This window comes from Macaca mulatta, chromosome 5 (genome assembly GCF_049350105.2).
Source record: "Macaca mulatta isolate MMU2019108-1 chromosome 5, T2T-MMU8v2.0, whole genome shotgun sequence".
Taxonomy (NCBI): Eukaryota; Metazoa; Chordata; class Mammalia; order Primates; family Cercopithecidae; genus Macaca; species Macaca mulatta.
The window spans coordinates 113229224-113256202 of NC_133410.1; the positions used below are offsets into that span (position 1 = coordinate 113229224).

General features: G+C 35.0%; 1 long non-coding RNA gene across 1 annotated transcript in view; it reads left to right on the forward strand.

The window, feature by feature from the left end:
• LOC144340989 (uncharacterized) overlaps positions 1 to 26650 on the forward strand; it is a 46861-nt gene extending 20211 nt beyond the window's left edge. Inside the window, exon 2 of the long non-coding RNA XR_013417528.1 lies at positions 22262 to 26650. This is a non-coding gene — a long non-coding RNA (uncharacterized LOC144340989). The remainder of the gene's footprint in view (positions 1 to 22261) is intronic.
• Positions 26651 to 26979: the final 329 nt, after the last annotated feature.

The following is a 26979-nucleotide window of genomic DNA, read 5'->3' on the forward strand; positions in this document are numbered from 1 at the left end:
TTAATTTCCTTTCCCTGTCTCTTGTGTTCTTTCTATATCATCATGTTTTAATCAAACACTGGAAAACCTTCACAAATTGAACTACTCAAAGTATATTAATTCTTTTTGGTTGGTACTTTTATCACTATTTACTTTTTCATCTGTATTCACTACAATATTAACATTTTCTTATCAGATGAGCTCTTCTGGGCGTGTGTGTGTGTGTGTGAATATGTGTTTGTGTATGTGTGCATGTGTGTGTATGTGTGCATGAGTGTGTGTGTGAGAGAGAGAGAGAGAAAGAGAGAAGCAGAAGAAGTATAATGGGGAGGAATTTTTCAAACAGGAAGAAAAATAGATAATGTGATCCCTCCTTTCAAATAACTTATTAAGAGCGTGCACGCACACACACACACGTGCGTGCACACACACAAAACAAAGAAAGATCATCCATTAAATAAATACTAATAATATTGTAAATATTGAGAAAAAAATGAAACAAAGTCCAAGCTGGTTTGGAGAATCAGAATTTTGGAGGTTTTTAGCCATTTTAAGAAAGTAAGAGAAAAATTGGCATATATGCAATACAGGGACATTGACCGCAGAACATTAAATTATTTCTTAATATTCAAATTTCATCACACTTTTAATTTAAAAGGGGCCACGAATCAAAAGGCAATTTCTGTCAGAAGCTGTATAATGCCAATTCATGATCATTCTACTTACTTTAGTAATAACACAAATGAACCAAAAAACACAAATCATCTGCCTTGATAGTACTTTTGTGTAGGTTGTTCTAATAGAGTATAATGATAGTAATAAAAATTCAGAATGAAATCATAGTGGTTTAAAATTTCTGCAGCGATAGACATTTTTATTATCTTCTTAATCCGGGAATACATGGCACTGAAGTTTCCAATCACAAGAGCTAAAATTAGTGCTATTTTTCACAAAATAACTGATGGTGCTGAGCAACGTGGAACACCTTGGACGTTAATTTTTCATTCTGTTGTTCAGTTTTGCTCCATAATTTTTATTAATTTAACTCATATCTTTCTGATAATAAAATTGATCTTTTTAAATATCCATAAAATATTTTATAAATAACTAAACAAACATAAGTCATTTGGAAGGGAAAATACTTTGAGAAAATTTTATCAAGTATTCTACCATATTTTCCTCTCATACGCAGGAAAATAACAGTTTTTAAAACTTCCCCTATTATCTTTACTATCTAGTGGAAAGGTCTTTTATGAGAATGGCAGATAAATTGTCTCCCAGGCATGGTAATGAAAGGATGTTCTTCTATGCTTTGCTGAGCCAGAGAATGGGCTGAATTACGTTAAACAATGCAGTGTCAAGAAGAGTTTTGTATTATTTTAAGAGAAAAATACACATAATCAGGAGGTATAGCTTTGGGCAGGTTTCTAAAAAAATAAAAATAAATAGTATATATCATTAAATATTCCATCCACGCCACATTAAATGCCCAGACTTCCTTTCCCTCTTGTACTAAAAATACAGTATATCCACTACAGCTGGAGGCCAAAGACATGATCCCTTCTCCTTTTGTGAGGAGCTATATCAGTATGATTCAAACTATTATTTGATAGAAGCAAATTCTGATTTAGGGCATTTTAAATCGGAAACAGATACACTCAACAGTTCTTGTAGTATAAAGACTTTTTTTTTTAAGGGTTTTCAAGGACATCTATTTTATCTTTCTCTTTCTACAAAACATTTCTGTTGTCTACCTACTCTGAATAAGTGTCATTTTAAGAATAAATTATTTCCATTTTTATAGGTCCCAATGATCTGAATTTTTTTTAAGACTCAGTTTTTTTTTATTTCATTCTTCACATGTGACAATCACCAATTCTGGCCTGCTTGGAAATTTCTCCACTTCCTTTTCCTATAATTCCATTGTAAACCAGTAGAAAAGCAGTAAGCCCTCTTGGAGAGAGCTGACTTCATTCTCCCATCTCTCCTCTCATTATTCAAATGTTACTTTCCCCAGGTCTAGCCCAAGCTTTCTTTCCATAGTAGGAAATTCTCCAATAAAATCAATCCATTCAATTTTTTCAAAATTTTTATTTACAGTGTTAGTCTCATATAAATTAACAAAATTATGTGATCTATTTATTGTTTTCTAATGTTTTCATGTGTAATTTTTGAATTACTAAATCATTATAAACTTCTTGAAGGCACAGTGAATCTTATATTTTCTGTTTATGTTTATGTTCATCCTTTCCTAGGAGCTCATATGATAAAAAAAGGTAATTGAATATTAATCTCTACCACACAATGATGCCTCAATCTTTTCCACAAATCTTACAAATTATAAAATTCCATAATATGTCTCAAAACCATCTGGATAAAAGTAATTGGCAGAATTCAGGTATTCTATAAGTATTTAATTATTTCAGATTGAATATAAATTAATATTCTTCATTTTCAAAATGGCAATTCATTAAGGTCTATGATTGGAAGTAATAAAATTTTTCACTCTTTGTGAAAAATTGCATTTCCTTTTATTAGAAAATTGAATTAAAATAATTGAATTTTAGGAGTAGGTCGAATTCCAAGTTCATAAAAAAGATATTCACCATCTTTCTATTTATACCTAAAACATTAATAGTTTCCAGATCTCTCTCTCTTTCTTTCTCCCCCTCTCTCTCTCTATATATATGTGTGTGTGGTGTGTATGTATGTATATATAATGTTCTTTTTTAATATCAATTTAAAATTTTGTAATGATTTTAATATTCTAAAAGATATGTTTTTAAAAACTTTTGCTCATAACAGCACTGTGAAGTTCTAAAAGCAATTGAGTGTCAAATTCAGAAACAAAATACAGGTATTACTGTTAATTATTAATCCAGTCATTCATTCATTTTTTAATAAATTCAACAAATAATACATATGCCAGACAATTGGTATACAATTTTTAAAACTCCTATTATCTTTACCATTTAGTGGAAAGGCCTTTTATGTATTAAATATTCACTGAAACAAATGTTAAGTTAAAATATATTCTGAACAGTTATTGGATGACCCTTACTTAGCACATATTAAGAATTGTCAGGAAAGATATCCCGGAGAAAGATACTCTTAAGCTGAAACTAGGGGTAAAAAAACCACTGGTGGTGAAGTGAAAAGCATGTTCCAGGGATAAGAAAGAGGAAGTACTTCCTTTTACCAAAGGGAGTAGGGTACTTACAACTGAATGAAATAATGTTGAAATATTTTGGGCAGAATGAAAGGAGTAGGAAGGAAGCTTATAGGAAGATGATGGAGAAAAATGCCCAAATTATGTAGGGTTTCATTGACTCTGTTAGGGAGGTTTTATGTTAATAAAAAGAAGGCATTTAAATGTATGTGTATGTGTATGTGTGCTTATAACATAATCATGTTTCTATTTCAAAAGATTTTCCTCCCTTCATTAACTTCTTTGGGGTAAATAGACTGGAGCTAGGCAAGGAAACAGATGAATAGATTAGTTAGAACACTTGGCAGTAAGTAAGGTGCTTTGTAGCGAAGAGGTGTCAGAAATGATTAAGAGGAATGAATAGATTTGAGAGATATTTATGGTATAAAATTAATAGTGTAAACCAAAAACAAATTTCTAAGACCTCCGAGGCATCTAAATCAACCCCTCCTCTTGGCCAAGGGCATTCCAAAGTTAACCTGAAAAACTAGTTCAGGCCATGGGAAGTGGAAAGCAGACATGCCTCATTACACACTTCTTAATTTTGGAATCACTAAATCATTGATAGAAGAGACTCTTTAACTCTGATAAGAAACATTTACAATCTATTCTCTCTGAAGCCTGCTACCTAGAGGTTTCATCTGCATGATAAAACCTTGGTCTGCACAACCCATAATTATAACCCAGATATTCCCTTTTACTGATAATAACTCTTAGAGGCAACTGCAAATCAGAAAATACTTAAATCTATCTATGACACAGAACCACCCCCCTAACTCCCTGCTTTGAGTTGTCCTGCCTTTCCAGACTGAACGAATGTACATCTTACACATATTCGTTGATGTCTCATTGTCTCCATAAAATGTATAAAACTGGTCAGGTGCAGTGACTCACGCCTGTAATCCCAGTGATTTGAAAGGCCAAGGCAGGAGGATTGCTTGAGCCCAGGAGTTAAAGATCAGCTTAGACAACATTACAAGACCCCATATCTACTAAAAATACAAAAATTAGCCAGGCATGGTGGTGTGGTCCTGTAGCCCCAGTTACTCAGGAGGCTGAGGTAGCAGGATCACTTGAGCCTGGGAGGTTGAGGCTGCAGTGAACCAAGATCACGCCATTGCACTCTAACCTGGGTGACAGAACAAGACCGTGTTTCAAAAAATAAATCTCTAAGACGAAGCTGTACCCTCACCACCTCAAGCACACGCAGTCAGGACCTCCTGAGGCTTTGTCATGGGTGTGACCTCAACCTTGGCCTAATACACTTTCTGAATTGATTGGGACTCATCTCAGATACTTTTGGTTAATGACATGATTTGGATCTGTGACCCCACAGATCTGTTTAGTAGTAATCCCCAATATTGGAAGTAGGGCCTAGGGGAGGTGATGGGATCATAGGGGTGGTTTTGCATTAGTGTTTAGCACCATCCCCTTTGTGCTGTTCTCATGATAGTGAGCATGTTATTATGAGATCTGGTTGTTTAAAAAGTGTGCAGCACCTCCCCTCCTTTATTGCTTCTACTTTCACCTTGTGATATGTCTGCTCTCCCTTCACTTTCTGCCATGATTGCAGGTTTCCTGAGGCCTCCCCAGAAGCTGAGCAGATGCCAGAATCATGCTTCTCGTACATCACACTTCCTGTACAGAATCATGAGCCAACTGAACCTCTTTTCTTTATAAATTACCCAGTCTCAGGTATTTCTTGATAGCAATGTGAGAACAGGCTAATACCGTGTACAATAGGAATGGGTTTTGGACTGGATATGAGGAGAATGAAAAGGGAGATAACAATGGCCGTGCATAGGTTTCTGATGTTCATAATAATATAAATGCTGCTACTGCTAAGTCAATGGAATGTGGAAAAGAACTGAGTTTTAAAAGAAGAGTTGGAAAAACTATGAGTTAACTTGTGCATATGTTGAGTTTGTGGGGTTTTTGCAAAACTTCACTAGATACGTAAAAGTTTAATAAGATTTTTGCATGTGAAGTTCATTCTTAAGCAAAACTTGTATTCACTGTTTGGAAAAACTTTCCTAGACTCATTGAGATTGACGACTCATTAAATACTTAATTACAAAATTTGATATATGTATACCTAATAGAATATATATGTATAGGTTTCCAAAAAAAAATGTACCATAAAGTTCAAAGCAAATGAGTGCCAAGGCCCTTCAAATTAAAGTGGATAAATAAATTATAATATATTTACACAATGGAACACTAAACAGCAATAGGAATAAGTGGTCCTTAAATCTAGAATTACAATTACTTATATAAAGTATTTTACTCTGCAGTTAAGTTTCTTAACATAAACAATAATCTAGAATAAATAGAGTGGAATTGCATCAAAGTTCATTTAATCACCCTCTTATACACACACAATAAAACTAAACGAAGATAAACGTAAGTGACAGCCATGAAAATAGAAGTTATTATTTGTATTTCTTGGATTTTCAACTCTAAGAGTTGAAGTATAATATTAGTGATTACAAAAATGATTCAAGGAAATGTTCGAGGATTATTTTTACTCCACTCAGTTTTCTGCCTTAGATTCTGTCTTTAGAATCTGTGGCTTATTTTAAATATTATTTTATTTTAGTCTTATTTTCATGCTTTATAAATGTATGGGAAAATTTAATAGAAGGTAATTAAGTGGCGTGATTCAATTTGTTTTTTGACAGTTTATTGAGATATAAAAAATATAGAAAGCACACATATTGTAAGTATACAGATTTGTAAATTTTTAAAAATTTAGCACACATATTTTTTTAAAGAACATATTTGTACCCAAGAAGTTCCTCACCTCAGCTATTGTGAATAGTGCTGCAATGAACATGGGCATGCAGACATCTCTTTAAGATACTGATTTCATTTCCTTTGGATACATACCAAGAACTGGGTTTGTTGGTTCATATGGTAGTTCTATATTTAATTTTTTTGAGGAACCTCCAAGCTGCTTTCTCTAATGGCTTTACTAATATACATTCCCTCTAACATGTCCAAAAGTTCCCTTTCTCCACTATTGTATTAGTCCATTCCCACATTGCTATAAAGAAATACCTGAGACTGAGTGATTTATAAAGAAAAGAGGTTTAATTGACTCACAGTTCTGCAGGCTTTACAGGAAGCATAGCAGCTTCTGCTTCTGGGAAGGCCTCAGGAAGTTTTACTCATCGCAGAAGGCAAACTTGCAAGCAGGTGTCTTACAAAGGGAGGGCAGGATCAAGAAGAGGAGGGATGTGCTACACACTTTTAAACAACCAGATTTTGTGAGAATTCACTCACTGTTGTGACACAATACCAAGCAGAAAACCTGCCCTCACGATCCAGTCACCTCCACTAGGGGATTGCTATTTGACATGAGATTTGGGTGGGATACAGATCAAAACGATACCAGCTATCTCTTGTTCTTTTGATAATTGCCATTCTAATAGGTATCCTCTGACTTTGTTTTTATCTATCAATATCGTGCTCACTACTCTGGGTCTTTTGTCTATCCATATATAGTTTAGAGTCAGTTTGTTAATATTTCCAAAGCAATTTGCTGAAATTTTGATTGAGTTTGTTTTGATTCTGTAGGTCAAGGTGGAAAGAATTAACATATTGACAATATTGAATCTTCGTATCTATATACATGGTGGGGTTCTCAATTTGTTTAGATATTTGAAATTTGTCATCTGAGTTTATTGTTTTCTTTATATAGATCTTGTATTAATATATTTTGGTAAACTAATACTTAAGTATTTGATTTTGGGGGGTGCTAATATCAATGGTATCATGATTATTTTTTAATTTCTTTTTTTTTTTAATTTTTTTTTTTTGAGATGGAGTCTCGCTCTGTGGCCCAGGCTGGAGTGCAGTGGCCAGATCTCAGCTTACTGCAAGCTCCGCCTCCCGGGTTCACGCCATTCTCCTGCCTCAGCCTCCCAAGTAGCTGGGACTACAGGCGCCCGCCACCTCGCCCGGCTAGTTTTTTGTACTTTTTAGTAGAGACGGGGTTTCACCGTATTAACCAGGATGGTCTCGATCTCCTGACCTCGTGATCCGCCCGTCTCGGCCTCCCAAAGTGCTGGGATTACAGGCTTGAGCCACCGCGCCCGGCCCTATTTTTTAATTTCAAACTTGACTTGTTCATTATTGGTGTACAGGAAAGCTATTCATTTTTGAATATCAATCTTGTATCCTGCATCTATGCTATAATCACTTATTAATTAGTCCTAGGAGTTTTTGTGTTTTGATTGGTAATTATTTAGGATTTCCTATAGAAACAACTGTGTCACTTGTAAATACAGACAGTCTTATTTATTCTTTCCCAATTTGTATATATTTCTTTTTTAAAAGTATTTTTTTCTTTTAACTTTTAAGTTCAAGGGTACAAGCTCAGGTTTGTTACATAGGTAAACTTGTGTCATGGGGGTTTGTTGTACAGATTATATCGTCACCTAGGTATTAAGCCTAGTACTCATTAATTATTTTTGCTGATCCTCTCCCTCCTCCTATCTTCCACCCTCCAAAAGGTCCCGGTGTGTGTTGTTCCCCTCTATGTGTCCATGTGTTCTCATCCTTTAGGTCTCACTTACAAGAGAGAACATGCAGTATTTGGTTTTCTGTTCCTGTGTTAATTTGCTATGGATAATAGACTCAGCTCCATCCATGTTCCTGCAAAGGACATAATCTCATTTGTTTATGGCTTCCTAGTATTCCATGGTGTATATGTACCACATTTTCTTTATCCAGTCTATCATTGATGGGCATTTAGGTTGACTCCATGTCTTTGCTATTATGAATAGTACTGCAATGAACATTTGCATGCATGTGTCTTTTTGGCAGAATAATTTATATTCTTTGGATATATGCCCAGTAATGGGGTTGCTGGGTCAAATGGTATTTCTGTCTGTAGGTCTTTAAGGAATTGACACACAGTCTTCCACAACGGTTGAACTAATTTACACTTCCACTAACAGTGTATAAACATTTCTTTTTCTCCAAAACCATGCCAGTATCCATATTTTTGACTTTTTAATAATAGACATTCTAACTGCTATGAGATGGTATCTCATTGTGGTTTTAATTTGCATTTCTCTAAGAATGAGGGATGTTGAGCTTTTTTTCATATGATTGTTGGCTGCATGTATGTCTTCTTTTGAAAGTTTCTGCTCATGTCCTTTGCCCACTTTTTTATGGGGTTGTTTGGGTTTTCTTCTTGTAAATTTGTTTAAATTTCTTATCGATGCTAGATATTAGACTTCTGTCAGATGCATAATTTGCAAAATTTTCTCCCATTCTGTAGGTTGTCTGTTTACTCTGTTGATAGTTTCTTTTGCTGTGTGAAATATCTTTAATTAGATCCCATTTGTCCATTTTTACTTTTGCTGCAATCGCTTTTGGCATCTTTGTTATGAAATCTTTGCCCATGCCTATGTTCTGAATGATATTGCCTAGGTTGTCCTCTGGGGTTTTGATAGTTTTGGGGTTTACATTTAAGTATTTAATCCATCCTGAATTAATTTTTTATGGTGTAAGGAAGGGGTTTAGTTTCCATCTTCTGCATATGGCTAGCCAGTTATCCCAGTACCATTTATTGAATAGAGAATCCATTCCCCATTGCTTGTTTCTTGTCATTTTTGTCAAAGATCAGATAGTCGTAAGTGTGTGGTCTTATTTCTGGTTTCTCTATTCTGTTCCATTGGTCTATGTCTGTTCTTGTTCCAGTACCATGCTGTTTTGGTTACTGTAGCCCTGTAGTGTAGTTTGAAGGCAGGTAGCATGACATCCCCAGTTCTTTTTGCTTAGGATTGCCTCAGCTATTCAGGCTCTCTTTTGGTTTCATATACATTTTAAAATAGTTTTCTCTAGTTTTGTGAAGAATGCCAATGGTAGTTTAATAGGCATAGCATTGAATCTATAAATTCCTTTGGGCAGTATGGCCATTTTCACAATATTGATTCTTCCTATCCATGAGCGTGGAATACTTTGCCATTTGTTTGTGTCTTCTCTAATTTTCTTGAGCAGAGGTTTATAGTTCTCCCTGTAGAGACCTGTCACCTGCCTAGCTAGTGTACTCCTAGGTATTTTTATCTTTTATGTGGCAATTGTCAATAGGAGTTCGTCCTGATTTGGCTCAGCTTGACTGTTATTGGTATATAGGAATGCTAGTGATTTTTGCACATTAATTTTGCATCCTAGATTTTGTTGAAGCTGTTTATCAGCTGAAGAAGTTTTTGGGCTGAGACGATAGGGTTTTCTAGATATAGGATCATGTCATCTGTAAAATGGGATAGTTTGACTTACTCTCTTTCTTTTTGGATGCGCTTTATTTCTCTCTCTTGCCAGATTGCCCTGGCCAGAACTTACAATATTATGTTTAATAGGAGTGGTGAGGGAGAGCCTCCTTTTCTTGTGCTGGTTTTGAAGGGGAATGCTTCCAGCTTTTGCCCATTTAGTATGATGCTGGCTGTGAATTTGTCATATGTGACTCTTATTTTGAGGTATGTTTCTTCAATACCTAGTTTATTTAGAGTTTTTAACATAAATTGATGTTGAATTTTATCAAAAGCCCCTTCTGCATCTATTGAGTTATTAGGTGTTTCTGTCTTTATTTCTATTTACGTGATGCATCACATTTATTGATTTACATATGTTGAGCCAATCTTGCATCTGGGAATGAAGCCTCCTTGATCATGGTAGATAAGCTTTTTAAAGTGCAGCTGGATTTGGTTTGCCAGAATTTTGTTGAGGATTTTTGCATCGATGTTCATCAAGGAGATTGGCCTGAAACTTTCTTTTTTAGTTGTACTTCTGCCAGGTTTTGGTATCAAGATGATGCTGGCCTCATAGAATGAGTTATGAAGGAGCCTCTTCTCCTCAATTTTTTGGAATAGTTTCAGTAGGAATGCTACCAGCTCTTCTTTGTACATCTGGTAGAATTCAGTTATGAATTCATCTGGTCCTGGGTTTTTTAGATTGATGGGCTATTTGTTACTGACTCAATTTCAGAACACATTATTGTTGTGTTCAGTGATTCAGTTTCTTTCTGGCTCAGTCTTGGAAGGGTGGATGTGTCTAGGAATTCATCCATTTCTCCTAGATTTTCTAGTTTGTGTGCATAGAAGTATTCATACTATTCTCTGATGGTTGTTTGTGTTTCTATGGGGTCAGTGGTAATATCCCTCTTGTTATTTCTAATTGTATTTATTTTAATCTTCTCTCTTTTCCTCTTTATTATTCAAACAAGTAGTCTACCTAGCTTTTTTTTTTTTCTATCTTCTAGATTAGTTGATCTTTTGAATGGATTTTTGTGTCTCAATCTCCTTCAGTTCAGCTCTGATTTTGGTCATTTATTGCCTTCTGCTAGCTTTTGCACTTATTTGCTCTCAGTTCTCTAGTTCTTTTACTTGTGATGTTAGGTTGTTAACTTGAAATCTTTCTAACTTTTTGGTATGGGCTTTTAGTGCTATAATTCCCTCTTAACACTACCTTAGCTCTGTCCCAGAGATTTGGTATATTGTATCTTCATCCTCATTAGTTTCAAAGAACTACTTGATTTCTGCCTTAATTTCATTATTGACCCAAAAGTCATTCAGGAGTCATTCAATTTCCATGTAATTGTATGGTTTTAAGTGAATTTCTAAGTCTTAATTTCTAATTGAATTACACTGTGTTCTGAGAGACTGTTATGATTTCAGTTATTTTGCATTTGCTGAGGAGTGTTTTACTTCCAATTATGTGATCAGTTTTAAAGTAAGTGCCATGTGCCAATGAGAAGAATGTATATTCTATTGTGTTTTTTTTTTTTTTTTTTTGGTGGAGAGTTCTGTAGATACCTATCAGGTTCATTTGATCCAGTGCTGAGTTCAGGACCTGAATATCTTTGTTAATTTTCTGTCTCAATTCATCTAATATTTTCAGTGGGGTGTTAAAGTCTCCCACTATTATTGTGTGGGAGTCTAAGTCTGTTTGAAGGTCTCTAGGAATTTGCCTTATGAATTTGGGTACTCCTGTGTTGGGTTTATATATATTTAGGATAGTTAGATCTTCTTCTTGAATTGAACCCTTTAGCGTTATGTAATGACCTTCTTTGTCTTTTATAACTTTTGTTGGTTTAAAATCTGTTTTGTCAGAAACTAGGATTGCAACCACTGTTTTTTTTTGTTTGTTTGTTTTTGTTTTCTGTTTTCCATTTGCTTGGTAGATTTTTCCTCCATCCCTTTATTTTGAGCCTAAGTTTGGAACTGCTAAGTCATCCAAACAGCAAAGATGGAGGCCTGCCTGTCGCTCTGGGAGCTCTGTGCATGGGACTTCTCCAACCTCTGTAGGCCAGAGAACACTGGTGGTGGTGGCTGGAGGCCCCCCTTGGGAGGTCTTGCCCAGGGCAGAATGGGATTGGGGACCTACTTAAAGAAGCAGCCGGGCCACACTTTCGTAGAGCAGCTGTGCTGTGCTGGGGTACTGCTTCTGCTCCGTTGACTTGGGCTTTTCAAAGTCCGCAGGCTGGAATGGCTAAATTGCCCAAACAGCAAAGATGATAGCTTGCCCCTCCCACAAGGAGCTCCATCCCAGGAAGGTGCAACACTGCTACTGCTACTGATGGCTGGCTGGAACTCCAAGCCAGGGTATCTTACCCTGTGAGGTGCCATGGAAGTAGAACCCACAGACTGTCACTGCTCAGCTCTCTGAATTTAGCAACTTTCCTAGGGGTACACACAGGGGTCTGACTTCTTGCTTTGTTTAAGTTGCAGTTACTTTTGCTGGGATGCCCAGAAATCCAGAGTATCTGAAGTTCCTGGGTCTCTGTGAGCATCTAAGCAGCTGCTTAGCGGAGACTCCACATAGCTTTGTGTGTCAAACTGAAGGCCCCAGTGGAGTGCCTTCATGAGGGGGATCTCCTGATCTGAGGTTTGCAAAGATCCATGGGAGAAGCATGGTTTCCTGGGGTCATGCATTCACTCACCACTTCCCTGGGTGGGAGAGGTTCCCTGGCTCCATGTGAGCCATCGTCCTGCCTTGCTTTCCTCAGTTCTCCATGGGTGGAGTTGTTTCCTTGATTAGTACCAATGTGAGTACTTGGACGTTTCTTTTGAAGGTGCTGTAGTTACTCACCCTTTTGCTTCCTCTCCATGAGAACCATGCACCTAAGCTGCTCCTAGTCAGCCATCTTGGCCATTCCCCACTTTTTAAGAATGCCAGATAACACATATGAATAATTTTAGAGGCTCCAGATGGTGTTGGCTTCACCCAGTGTTTACTCACCTTATCTTCTGATGGACAGGAGGCTTGATTAAGTATATGGAGTCAGAAAGTTATCAGACAAAAGGCTAGTTTGAAGTTTTCAACAGGGATGGCCTTCCTGTGTTTTCCCTCACTCCTGTGACCCTCCAGGACTTCCAGTGTAAATGATCAGGTACCTTCTAAGGTCCCTAATATTTGCAAGATCTTGAACCTCAATTTTTGTTTCCTCAATACCAGGAAGTGATTTTAAATGCCATTTTTAAAAGATTCTTTCTGTGTACCTTCTTAGTTTCTTACTATGAGCAGTTTAAGAATTTGGCACATACTTGGAGAGAAAAATTCTCTGAGTTTCTTCCCTTAATCTCTCTTTTCTTGGAGATTGTATCTCTACCAGTTTTGCTACCCTTAGGAACTCTGATTTTTAATTTATGTTTTTCAGGCCCATGAATTTGACAAAATCTCTGCTAGGTGTCTGGCCTTTATCAGCTTGCAGCCTTCATCTCTGCCTGACTTGGGCAATTTTCTGACTGTTACTTTTATCTTACTAAACATTCTCTATATACTCAAGTTCTGGCTACTTCAGAAATTCTTGAACTGTTTAAATCTTTTTTTAAAAAATCTTGCTTTCGAGTTCGTGAAGGAGTTTTGGTATGCTACAAGCTATTCTGTCAGAACTGCAAATGGAAGTCACCTCAATTTTTTAAAAGGAAAATGAGACAGTAGTGATTAACTTCAATTCAATGCATTTTTGTGTGCATCATATTTCACAATTGCTTTACATTGCATAATTGGGGATATTTGGGGGTACAGGTAGAGATAATTTGAATTAAGTGACAACCAAAAAGACATTTAGCTATGTCTTTAAGTGCCTGTCTTTTCTGCTGTATAATTAATTGACTTATCTACCTTCTAGATCACATTTTTGCTTTAAAATTTTGTTTATTTAAGGGAGATAGGGTGTAACTGCTGAATAAAATATTGTGACAATCGAACTATTATTGAAGTGCATGTTTTTAAAATATGTCATTCGACTGACATATTTGGTCAATATAAAAAATAAAAACAGTGTATGTCAGTCTTTTCTGTAACAACTCCTGGCTTTATGCTTTGATAGTTATTGTTTCCAAAAGTAGTATTTGTGAATATAATTATAATCAAAAGAGTTAAATCAGGAAGTTTGGAAAAATTTCTAGGTAATTTACTAATTACCTAAGTTTCCCTGGGAAGTAGGGATGGAAAAAGAGAAATTAAATCATTTCCCTCTAGATAATAAATAATATCAAGTATATATTGATTATTTAAAATTCAATTTTTCAGTTTTCTTTTTCTCTTTTTAAATTTCAGTTCCCTACTTTCAGGTCAATTCATATTTTACTTAAATCTATAATGGAAATTAAGGAAGCAGGAGTAATTAACTACAAAAAGCCAAAGGAGCTCTTTTTTTCAGGTGATTTTTAAAAGTTCTTGTAAAGCTTAGAATAAAAGATTGAGAATAATATAAGTGAGGATAATCATTTATGTTTTATTTCAGTTTAGCATTAATCTGTGTGTATCTTTTAAAATTATCTCTTCTGAAGGTGACAATTATTTTCAACTTGCATTCAACATGTGTAAATATAAATAATGTAATAAATGTATCTGCTTCAAGAAGGAAGTATTATATGTGAATGTGTATATCTATTTATCTCTTTATATAAAAATATATATGGACACATACATAGGTATAGATATAAAGAGAGACAGACAGAAGAGAGAGAAAGAGAGTGAGAGAGCTCTAGAAATATGTATTATTCAAAACAATGAACTTTAACTAGTATTTAATATAGACTGTTACCAAATTAATAAATTTTGATATATTTAAAAATATGTATTTCCCTCTATTTTTAAAACTATGTGTTTTGAGTTCATATGGTGACTTTTATTGAATAGACAAATCTTTGGCTCATTACTCAAAAGAGCTCTACAACTTCCCAACTTTGTAATTTTAGGATAGCAAAAGTCACTGCTGCTGTCATGGTTGCAGATTATCTTAATTTTAATTCAGTAAATGAACCTTAAGTTTTATTTTACTGTGTTTTCATCTACTGACTGAAAAAAAAAAGTGTATTCTGTGTTTTGTTGAAACTCATCTGGGAAATACCATGTTCATTACTTCATCAGAGACATTTGCTCTGAAAGTATATGTTCTATTATTTGAAGAAAATTAAGTTTTGAAAGGTTTTGCTAATCAAAATACAAGTGAATTATCTGTGCCCCCCCACCCCAAAACAGATGTACTTTTTGGCAACTCTACTTTCAAATATCTGTTCTTGTTTGTTTTATTTTGACCCAGTAGGCAAATATTAAAAATAAATGTTTTAAATAGCAAATGTAATCAATTAGAAAAAGGTAGCCAAATTTACCATTGTGATAAGGTAATATTGCATGATGTATTTTTAAAATATTTTAAATTTATAATGGCTACTGCAAATAGTTTCTTAATAGGATATAATCCTTGAAAATCATATGTAAAAATGTAATTAATATATGTGTTATCGAAATGATTTCAACTTAAATTATGCTAGAAATTTTCTTTTATAAAATCAATTCCTTAAAAAATGTTTGTTAATTTATTGCTTATGAATCAGAAATAGAAATGTTTCATATGATGCAAATAGTAAACAATAAAGTGCCTACATGCAGAGATTTTAAATTCTAGTTGATAAAAAATAAACATAATACACAGAAAATTGTATTAAAAATTCAGCAAATGACCTACAGTATGAGGTGTATATTACTTTAAATAACTTGCTCCAGACAGGCCCTCAGAAGAGAAAAGTTAATCAGGATCTTGAAATAAAGAAAGAAGGAAACCATGAAGATATCTAGAGAAGAGAGTGTCAGGTAGAGAAAATAGCACATGAAATGGTAATGTGACAGAAATGGCTGACAGAAGATGAAGAAATCCCAGGGTGAATAGAAAAATATTCCAGAGTATGTACTGTCTTTGATTATACTGTAAGAAGTTTGGATTTTATTCTCAGAGAGAGGAGAATCCATTCGAAGCATGAGCTTCATATAATCCATTTCTATATTAAATATAGCCCCTAGGCTTTTGGATTAAAAAATAGAGTGCATGACAAACATGAGGCAAACAGGTTTGGGGGTAATTAAATTATATCTGTGTCAGTAGCTGTATTATTCTATTTATTCATAAAATTTCTCAGAGTTTTTTTTTTTAATTATAGATTCAGGGATTACATGTGCAGATTTGTGGCATGGATATATTTTGTAATGGTGGGACTTGGCTTCGAATGTACCCATCACTTCGATAGTGAACACTGTACTCAACAGGTAATTTTTAACCGTCACTCCCCTCCCTTCCTTCCTCTCTCCTTCCCTTTCCATTTTTGGAGTCCCCAGTGTCTATTATTTTTATCTTCTTATACATGTGTACCCATTGTTTAGCTCCTGCTTATTTAAAACTCCTATTAGATCTCCAGGTGGAGAAGTTGAAAAGCAGTTGGAGAGTTGGAGAGAGAGTCTCTGCCTCAAAGAAAAAAAAAAGAAAGAAAGGAAGCAGAAAAAAAAGAATGGAACACAAAAGAGGGCTCAGGGTGAAGATGTGGATGGACCAGATGAATGAGACTAGGTAAGATTATTTAAAGAGTGAGCGTTGGCCGGGCGCGGTGGCTCAAGCCTGTAATCCCAGCACTTTGGGAGGCCGAGACGGGTGGATCACGAGGTCAGGAGATCAAGACCATCCTGGCTAACACGGTGAAACCCCATCTCTACTAAAAAATACAAAAAACTAGCCGGGCGAGGTGGCGGGCGCCTGTAGTCCCAGCTACTCAGGAGGCTGAGGCAGGAGAATGGCGTAAACCCGGGAGGTGGAGCTTGCAGTGAGCTGAGATCCGGCCACTGCACCCCAGCCTGGGCGACAGAGCAAGACTCCGTCTCAAAAAAAAAAAAAAAAAAAAAGAGTGAGCATAGCGTAGAGTCAAAGAAGTCTGATGACTAAGCCATGGGGACACTGCAACATTTTAAAATATTTATGTTAAATTGATGCTAAAATGTAAATATCTAACTATTATTAATACATTTGAAAATGAGAAGTGAGACTAAAATTTAATAAGGTAGAAAAATAAAGATTATTCAACTTTCAGCCCCTCACCACCAAAGAGTATTTAAAAAGAACTATTTATGTAATGAAATTTCCATCATTCACGAACCTAGGGAAAAGATTTGAAAGAGAATCTTTGGTATACACCACATGCATTTGGGGGACACAATGAACTACCAAATTTAGCTGCTCTTAGAGCCCAGCAAAGGAAAGGTAAGCTGCAAATAATGTTTTAGGTGTGATTCCAGAGTTGGTTGAACAAGGGATATGCATGTGTTACATGCATCAGACATGACCTAAGAGAGTAATAGTGTTAGCAGATGGTCTGCAATATCTGTTTAAGAGGACGGCTCTTGGGATTACTGAACCTCAGCAAAAGGAGGCTGTAGGTACTGTTGCTAGGTAGCTCGAGAGTGAGGATGAAGTGAATGAAAACCTTGGACAGACTGAGGTTGACTCTTGCAGGTGAGAGATCCTTGATAAAAAAGAACCCATAGGAGAAAAGTCAACATTATAAATCTTCAAGGCCAGAGAACTTGTCATTGGACAAGAGATAGTACACATCTGAACTTCTTTCTTTAATTCCTCAGTGCTTCAACTCTGCAGTCAAAAACAGCAGGTGGCAAGATGAGAGAGGAAGAGTAGAATAGCAAGTTGTAAAGTGCAGAAGTCAACCAGAATTTTCCTCTTTAACTGCAAGTTTCTAGCTTTTGCCAACCCTACAAGGAGAGAGAAAGAAGCCTTCACTGTTAATCAAGATTAAAGTTTCAATCTTTTAAGCCTTGTCAAATAAAGACAGATTTTCTAGAACAGTAGGCATTCTGTACATAGTAAAACAACAAGCTAATGACTGCTTCACCAAAATGAATTTCTAGGTTCAGACAAACATAATGTATTTATCTTCTAGAATTCCTCTAATTCACTAGTTGTTTCTGTTTCCAATTTTGACATGATTTGTAGCTGTGTTTAACTCTTTAAAGTGATTGTTATATTTCTGATGTCAATGTCAGTCCAGGCACCAAACACTATTTCAGAATTTGTGTCAGTGTCTGTGATTTTATGCTTTTGGAAATCCATCCAAAGATATGTTGAAACATCAATGTAATTTGATCACAATGGATGTAGTTTAGTAGTGACCCCTGTGTAAGTAGGGACAATAAAACCAAGACAGATTGGCCAGGCACAGTGGCTTACACCTGTAATCAAAGCACTTTGGGAGACCGAGTTGGGTGGATCACGAGGTCAAGAGATCAAGACCATCTTGGCCAACATGGTGAAACCCCGTCTCTACTAAATATACAAAAATTAGCCGGGTGTGGTGTCACCCACCTGTAGTACCAGCTACTAGGGAGGCTGAGACAGGAGAATTGCTTGAACCTGGTAGGCAGAGGTTGCAGTAAGCAGAGATCACACCACTGCACTCCAGCCTGGTGACAGAGCGAGACTCTGTCTCAAACAACAACAACAACAAACTAAGACAGATTAGTAAAAAGCTTGAAAATCAACTAATTGAAGAACTAATCCCTCATATGGCTGAACAACAAATAAGTAAACAAATCCAGGGGATAGTCACATATATCATCAGGCAATAGTGACAGAAAACGGACCTTGGTTCAAAGAGGCCAATAACCATAACAGCTTAAACACCTTCCTGCAAGTATAGAGATTTTCTGTTGTAAATATATATTTTTATGCTTATGATATTTTTCCTGCTTTTAGTTTAGGTTCAAGGGGTACACGTGTAGGTTTGTTACATGGGTGAATCGTGTATTGCTGAGGTTTGGCGTACAAATGATCCCATCACCAAGGTGGTGAGCATGGTCTAATAAATATAATGCATCTTCTTTTGAGGACAAAGGGTATTTTGTATTCCGAACAGTGAATGGGACCTCAAGTCTACTCCAAAAGAGAAAGTAAATATGTTGAATAGTAAACTCTCACATTACTTTTCCATTTATCATTTAATTCACTTTCTTAATATAACTGCAAACCTGAAAAATGTATGCCAAACTATGATAGGTACTTGGTGCTTGTTCTTTGAATTTAGAGAAATTCATAAAATTGATTGATGTACAAATAAGGCTTTCACTTGAAATGTTGATGCAAATGTATTGGCTGATATTTTCCAATTGAATAACAGTGTATATTTACCCTGAACTGTCAAATCAGGAGATCAATTACATAAGGAGTTGAAGGAATAATAGCAAAAGTGACTATATTGACATATATAGTTATATTTATAGTAAAGGCAACTCAATATCTATATATATGGAAGAGCAGATCATATATATATTGGAATGATAGCATTCACATGAAGTGCTCTATGCAGTATGGTGGGCAATAGCCATATGCAGCTTTCAAAATTAAGTGTACCCATCTGCTTGGGCTGCCATCATATATTATATACTGGGTGTCTTAAACAGTAGAAATTTATTTTCTTATAGTTCTGGAGACTAAAAGTCCAAGATCAAAGTTTTGGCTGATTTGGTTCTGGTGAGGCTCCTCTCCTGGCTTGCAGATGGCCACCCTCTTGCTGTGTTCTCCCATGGCCTTTCCCTGATGCACACAGGGGAAATCTCTCTCTTCCTCTTCTTAGAAGGCTACTAATCCTATTGGATTAGGGTTTCACCCTTATTACTTCATGTAAGCCTAATTATCTCCTAAAGTCCCTATCTCCAAATAAAGTCACATTGGGGGTTAGGGCTTCAACATATGAATTTTGGGGTAATGTAGTTGGTCTTGTAGCATTAAAATATAAAAAACTAACATTGAGCAAAATTTTAAAAACTTAGTTCCTCCATTACTCTAGTCAGATTTCAAGTGCTCAATAACCAAATATACTTATGCTTTTTATGTTGGACATTGCAGATATAGGACATTTCCACCATCACAGAAAATTTGGTTAGCATTGTTCTAGAACATAGCTTCTCATACTTCCAGTTCTTCTAATTCAATTTTAATAAATATAATCTTATAAACTGAAACCTCTAAATTACTAAAACTTGTTTTATCACTCAGCATATGGTTTATCTTGGTGATTATATCAAGTGTACTTAAAATAATGTGTAATCTGAACTTATTAGGTATAATATTTTATGAAAATAGGTAAGAAGGTTGACTGTTGTGTATATCTTCTGTGTTTTTACTGAAGATTTGTTTAATCGTTCTATCAATTGTTGAGAAAGGGTGATAAAATCTCCTAGTATTAGTAAGAAATTTTCTATTTCAACTTTAAATTCCAGAAATATTGTTCTAGCATTTGAAAACTCTATGAGGTGCATAAATATTTATGATTACTGTTTTCCTGATATTTTGACTTGTTTTCATCATTATGAAACACTTTTTGAATCTACTGTTACCCTTTTTAGTCCACATTACATAATATCATAATCTGCACAACTCTCACATTTTTAAATTTTTTTCAAGTTTTTTTCTTTATTGATACATCATAGTTGTTTATACTTTGGTGGTACGTGTGATATTTTGACACATGCATACAATCTTTAATGATCAAAGGTAATTGGGATAACCATCACCTTGAACATTTATCTTTTCTCTATGTTGGGAACATTCCAATTTGTATCTTCTAGCTATTTGAAATATACAATACATTATTGTTAACTAAAGTCACCCCACTGTACTACCACAAACTAAATCTTATTCCTTCTGTCTAACTGTATTTTTATCCCCATTAACCAGCCTCTGGTATACCTTTATTTCTCCATTTCCTTTTTACTGTGTATTTATATTAAAATGTAGTTATTGTAGATAGCTTATAGACAGTTATTGTTTTTTTAAACCATTCTTGAATCTGTGGATTTTGATTGGAGTGTTTAGTTAATTCATGATTTTTAAAAATTTATTTTTAATTTGCATGAGTAGAGAGTGGGTATATATATTTACATTATATATATATATATATGGAGTATGTAGATATTTTGACAAAGGCATACAAGGTATAATAATCACATCAGGGTAAACGGGGTATCGGTAAGTTCAAACATTTATCATTTCTTTGTGTTACAACATTCCAATTATACTCCTTTAGTTATTTTAAATAGTACTGTAAGTTATCATTGACTTTAATCACCCTGTTGGGCTATCAAATGGAACGCGTTATTCATCCGATCTAACTACATTTTTGTACCCATTAACCACTGCAACTTCCCCCACTCCCCGACTACCCATCTCAGCCACTGGTAACCATCATTCTACTCTCTATCTCCGTGAGTTCAACTGTTACAATTTTGAGCCCCCAAAAATGAATGAGAACATGTGATGTTTGTCTTTCTGTGCCTGGCTTCAATAATGTACTGCAGTGAAAGAGTAATGTTTTCTAAGAAAGTAGTTATTATATTGATGACTCAGTGATGAGGAGATAATCATGCCTGCACTGAAAGAGAAAGAATTAAATATAGAGGGATTAAGTGTGTTTTGGTGAAGCTAAACTCTTTCTGCTACTTTATTACTTGCTAATCATGGAGCTACATTTCCCTTTTGCCTTTATTGCCAAATTTCTAGGAGGGTATTCACTGTCTTATTTTTCTACTATTCATTATACAAATTAATGAAATTTGACTTCTATAATTATCAATACTTTCATTGACCTTCTTCTTGTCAAATTCAGGTCACTATCTGATTTTATCTTTGTCGGGCATTTGGCATATCCTCCTACTGTGGCTTCTTCTTTAGCCATGTTTGGTGTTCTTTGTGGGCTCTTCTTTTTTTTTTTTTTCCCCTTTCACAAAATATTGGTGTCCCTTTGTCCTATCTTTGAGCCCTTACATTTTGACATTCCCAATAACTTCTGTTATTTAAGTGTATTTCTTTTCATCTTCTTGCTATTTTATGACTTAGCAACCTAAAATCCTGGTTCCAAACTTATTGCTAACTCCCAGACAAATTTCTTCAGTTATTTACATAATGAGTATGAAAATGAACCCATGTTTCTAAAGAAACTTCAACTTGAATTTTCCATCTCCATGAATGGTGTGCCCATATTTACCTAGTTCACTGGATGTAATGTGGGGTTCCTTGGGCTTCACATTAAATCAATAAAAATTCCTATGTTTAAATTTTCTAAATATCCTTCATTGTCACACCTGTCTGAATGGTTCCAGTAGCCTCCATGCCATTCTCCTTGAAATAAACTTACTTTTCACAAAAATATCCATTACCCTATAGGCAGATGCTTTTCTATTGTTAGAAATTGTGTTTCTTGTTTGAAATTCTACATACTATTAAGGTTAACTCACTCAAAGTAGGTTTTTTACAACTTTTATACAGATCTTATATTTTGTGATGAACAATATTATTTACAATGTGTTTCTGGGTGCAAATCTGGGTAATTTCCATGGAGATAAAGAAATATAGTTGATTATTTATCTTGTGAAAATCCAAGCTAAATTCATGCTTCCTATTACAGTTCTACTCTCCATAGCAAAGAGATCATAAAAATGCAATAAGATTGCATCAACAACTGCCAGAGATGTCCAAAGTCTTCCCTTTGTATGTAGACTAAAATACAAACTTCTTGCCACAGTGGGAAAGTTCCTAGCCTGCCTGTCTTTCTACCTTTCTGACATTTTTCTCAACCCATTTTACCATCAATTTACTACAACTAAACCGGGCTGCTTTTTCTCCTACACTTGGGGATCAGACAATATTTCAATAGCACCTTTTGTTTATTTCCATTATGGTATCTGTAATATTAAGTTGTAATTTGTTTTATTTATGTCTTCTAGAAATGTGACCAGTGGAAAAGAACAGAGGCCTCAGAAATAACACCACACATCTACAACCATCAGATCTTTGACAAACCTGACCAAAAAAACGCAATGGGGAAAAGTTTCCCTATTTAATAGTGTTGGGAAAACTGGATGGCCAGATGCAGAAAGCTGAAACTGGATCCCTTCCTTATGCCTTATACTAAAATTAACTCAACATGGATTAAAGACTTAAATGTAAGACCTAAAACCATAAAAACCCTAGAAGAAAACCCAGGTAATACTATTTAGGGCATAGGCATGGGAAAAGACTTCATGTCTAAAACACCAAAAGCAATGACAACAAAAACCAAAATAGAAAAATGGGTCTAATTAAACTAAAGAGTTCTGCACAGCAAAAGAAATTATCATCAGAGTGAACAGGCAACCTACAGAATGGGAGAAAATCTTTGCAATCCATCCATCTGACGAAGGGCTAATATCCAGAATCTACAAAGAACTCCATCAAATTTACAAGAAAAAAAAAATACATCAAAAAGTGGGTGAAGGATATGAACAGGCACTTCTCAAAAGAAGACATTTATGCAGTCAACAAACATACGAAAAAAAGCTCATCATCACTGGTTATCAGAGAAATGCAAATCAAAACCACAGTGAGATATCATCTCACACCAGTTAGAATGACAATCATTAAAAAGTCAGGAAACAACAGAGCTGGGGAGGAAGTGGAAAAATAGGAACGCTTTTACACTGTTGGTGGGATTGTAAATTAGTTTAACCATTGTGGAAGACAGTGTGGTGATTTCTCAAGGATCTAGAACTAGACATACCATTTGACCCAGCAATCCCATTACTGGGTATATACCCAGTATAAACCCAAAGGATTATAAATCATTCTACTATAAAGACACCTGTACACATATGTTTATTGTGGCACTATTCACAATAGCAATGACTTGGAACCAACCCAAAAACCCATCAGTGATACACTGGATAAAGAAAATGTGGCACATATATACCATGGAATACTATGCAGCCACAAAAAGGATGAGTTCATGTCCTTTGCAGGGACATAGATGATGCTGGAAACCATCATTCTCAGTAAACTAACACAAGAACAGAAAACCAAACCTTATCTTCTGATGGACAGGAGGCTTGATTAAGTATATGGAGTCAGAAAGTTATCAGACAAAAGGCTAGTTTGAAGTTTTCAACAGGGATGGCCTTCCTGTGTTTTCCCTCACTCCTGTGACCCTCCAGGACTTCCAGTGTAAATGATCAGGTACCTTCTAAGGTCCCTAATGTTCTCACTCGTAAGTAGGAGTTGAACAATGAGAACACATGGGTACAGGGAAGGGAACATCACACACCGGGGCCTGTCGGGGAACAGGGGCTAGGGGAGGAATAGCATTAGAAGAAATACCTAATGTAGATGATGGTTGGATGGGTGCAACAATCCACCATGGTACGTGTTTACCTATGTAACAAACCTGCATGTCCTGCACATGTATCCCAGAACTTAAAGTACAATTAAAAAAAAAAAGAAAGAAAGAAATGTGAAGCTAAATAATAGCAGGTGTTCCATAATAATTAACAAATAATAGATAGTGTTCCATAATAATTAACATAATAAATAACAAATAGACGTAAAGTTGAGCAGATATAATAGAGAGAAGAAAGTAAATAGGTTTATCAAGCATAAAGGGGAGATGGATGCTTTATGCATTTTCAGTGATTTCTGGTAGGATTTTGAAGAGTGTGATACATATATTACAGAAGGAATGTTGTAATGAAAACATTGAAATTGTTGATTTTAGTGCCTCCAATTCATATTTGAAGGTATATAAAATTTAGATATTTAAATTTAGTAAAAGTTTTATAAATTGCTTTTTGTTCCTATGTTAAATGACTCTATTTGGAATTAAGGTAGCAAAATACATGTTGGTTTACAAATGTCTTTCTTGAGGGTTAAAATTTTTACATCTAATGGAAACAAGTATTTTTAATGTGAATTCTCTTATACATAAACATTTATTTTGTACTTGTAAAGCTGAGTGCTAAGTATTCAATCATGAAAGAAACTCAGTTTCTGCTCTGGGAGAAATTATTGTCTCATGGAGAAAATAAAACTTGTAAACAAATCAATTATGATGTATACAGTGTGTGATAGTACAGGCATGTTGAAAGTGCAGCAGAGGACATAAAAACTAACAAGATGAACAAATCATTATGGTATCACCAAGAAAAGAAAATGATGCCTTCAATTTCCAATCTTATTTGGGCTCATTAACTGAATTTTCCCTACCCTACTCATGTGTATGTTTTGACACTAAATATTTCTTTGTTTTTTCTTGTTTGAGATGGAGTCTTGCTCTGTTGCCCAGTCGGTAGTTCAGTGGCACACTCTTAGCTCACTGCAACCTCCGCCTCCTGGGTTCAAGAGATTCTGGTGCCTTAGTCTCCCAAGCACCTGGGACTACAGGCATGTGCCACCACACCCGGCTATTTTTTGTATTTTTAGTAAAGACAGTGTTTTGCCATGTTGGGCAGGCTGGTCTCAAACTCCTGGCCTCAAGTGAGCCGCCTGCCTTGGCTTCTCAAAGTGCTGGGATTACAGGAGTGAGTCACCGCGCGAGGCCAACAGTTAATATTTCTATGGAAACAAACATGTTTACAAGTCTTTCTTCTCCCTAAAGTAATGTTCTATTTCTGTTTTTCTCCTAGTAGATCACAGAGAGTATCACAGAATATTTAAGTAATCTTTTCCAAAATCAGAGTCCCCTGAATCTATATGTGACACTTATTAGCTTAATCTCTTTATGTTTTTTGCTTCCCCATTCCTTAAAATGGGAGTGAGAGTAATACTTAGAACACATACTTGGTATAGAAAAACAAATTAATTATTGCAGGGCAAGTTAGGAACAAGCATTCAGTGACTACCAATGGTCTTATCTTCATTGTTAGAATGAGAGTTGCTTGATGGAGGAAGCAGTGTCATATTTTTGGTATATCCCTGGTATAAATGTTCATGCCTATTCCCTACTAAAATGAATATCCTGAAATGTACTTACTTCAGATGATCTCAGGTTTTAGATAAACTGAAAAAAGGTGTTTGCATGTATATGTGTGTGTGTATATGTGTGTGTGTGTGTGCGCGTGTATGTATATGTGTGTGTGTGTGTGTGTAAACATCTTACCTTAAAATATCCTGGCATTTCCAATATTCAGTAATAAAGTTAAGTACCAATAGCTAGCTGTCTTCCTAAAAACAGTTTGAAAAAAATTAATTCGGCACAGGAGACAATGATGGAAGAGATGATGCTAAATGCCCTTTTCATGATGCAGACATCATTGTCCCTCAGGCAGAATACTTTCACTGTGTGGGTGCCCTTCCTCAAGGTGGATGTGACTGAAAACAATTATATTGGTCATAACATGTTTGGCTTGTAGGTTGGCTGCTATTGAGCCCTAGGCTTTACTTCTTTATTCCAGGGAAGTAGCTAAAGCATCTAATTTCAAAATAGCATCCTGGTAAGCAGGATATGAATCACAGAAGCCTATATTTAGCTATTTATTACAATGATTGTTCTTATTATTCTCTTTAGGTATACTTCCCTGAGTCATGTGGGGGTCAGGAGGCATTTTTCAGGGCTCTCTGTCATTCAAGATTGTGCAAGATAGTGCACATTTGTTGTTTAGAAGGCTAAAATCCACTTCTTAATATTTTGACAGTAATATTTTAATTTTGTGGGTGAAAGTATCCTGAGAGCTTCCAGTGAAACCTGTTCGATTCCTAAATTTACACACGTGCACACACACATACACACATCTTGTTGGTTCTATTTCTCTGGAGGACCCTTACTAATATACTAGATTTCTTTCATTTTTTAAATTCATTGGTTTTCAATGCTAAATTTGGTTGATTCATGAAGTAGAATTAAAGGATTGTCTTTTCCTGTTTTTCCAATTTGCTCTGATAAGTCATCCAGACTACATTAGTGAGATTTTGTATGCAAATCTCTAAACTTTTAATTCAAAGGTCTAACCTCTCCTCTGTATAAATAAATTATTGATTGGCTATTAGAAATAATCAATCAAAAATATAATAGTGTCTTGTATTATGTCTTAATAAAATATATTAAGTTTGATAGTAGAGCTAGAAATTTAAGAAGTTTATTAGAGTTAACATCATAAACTAGATACAAGAAGTAAAAATAACTATGTATTTTAAGCTTATTTTCTTCTAATTAGACTTGTATATTTTATCATTCTATATAACATTAAAATTGTTATTAATAAATGGAATTATGATTATCATTACCAAGTTCTAAAAAATGTGATTGTCATGTGATCTTATTTATAATCAATATTTTCCAAAAATAAAATACATTGTTCTGAACCTTTGAATATATTAGAAACACAACATACTTTAAAACTCATTTACTTTAAGAATTCTCTCAAGGCTTATACTTATTACTGTAAATATTAACATTCAAAATCTCTACTTTTGTTCAAACTATGAAAATGAGATTCAGTACTCAGGAATAAAAATTTTTATATTAATTGATATTATATTTTTTTCATATAAAATCAGACCAAACTATATTTCTACAGTTTGATTTTTTAAATTTTGTGGGTACATAGCAGATGTATAATATATGGGGTACACAAAATGTTTTGACAGATGTACAATATTTAATATTAGTAATTACATCATGGAAAATAGGGTATCCATT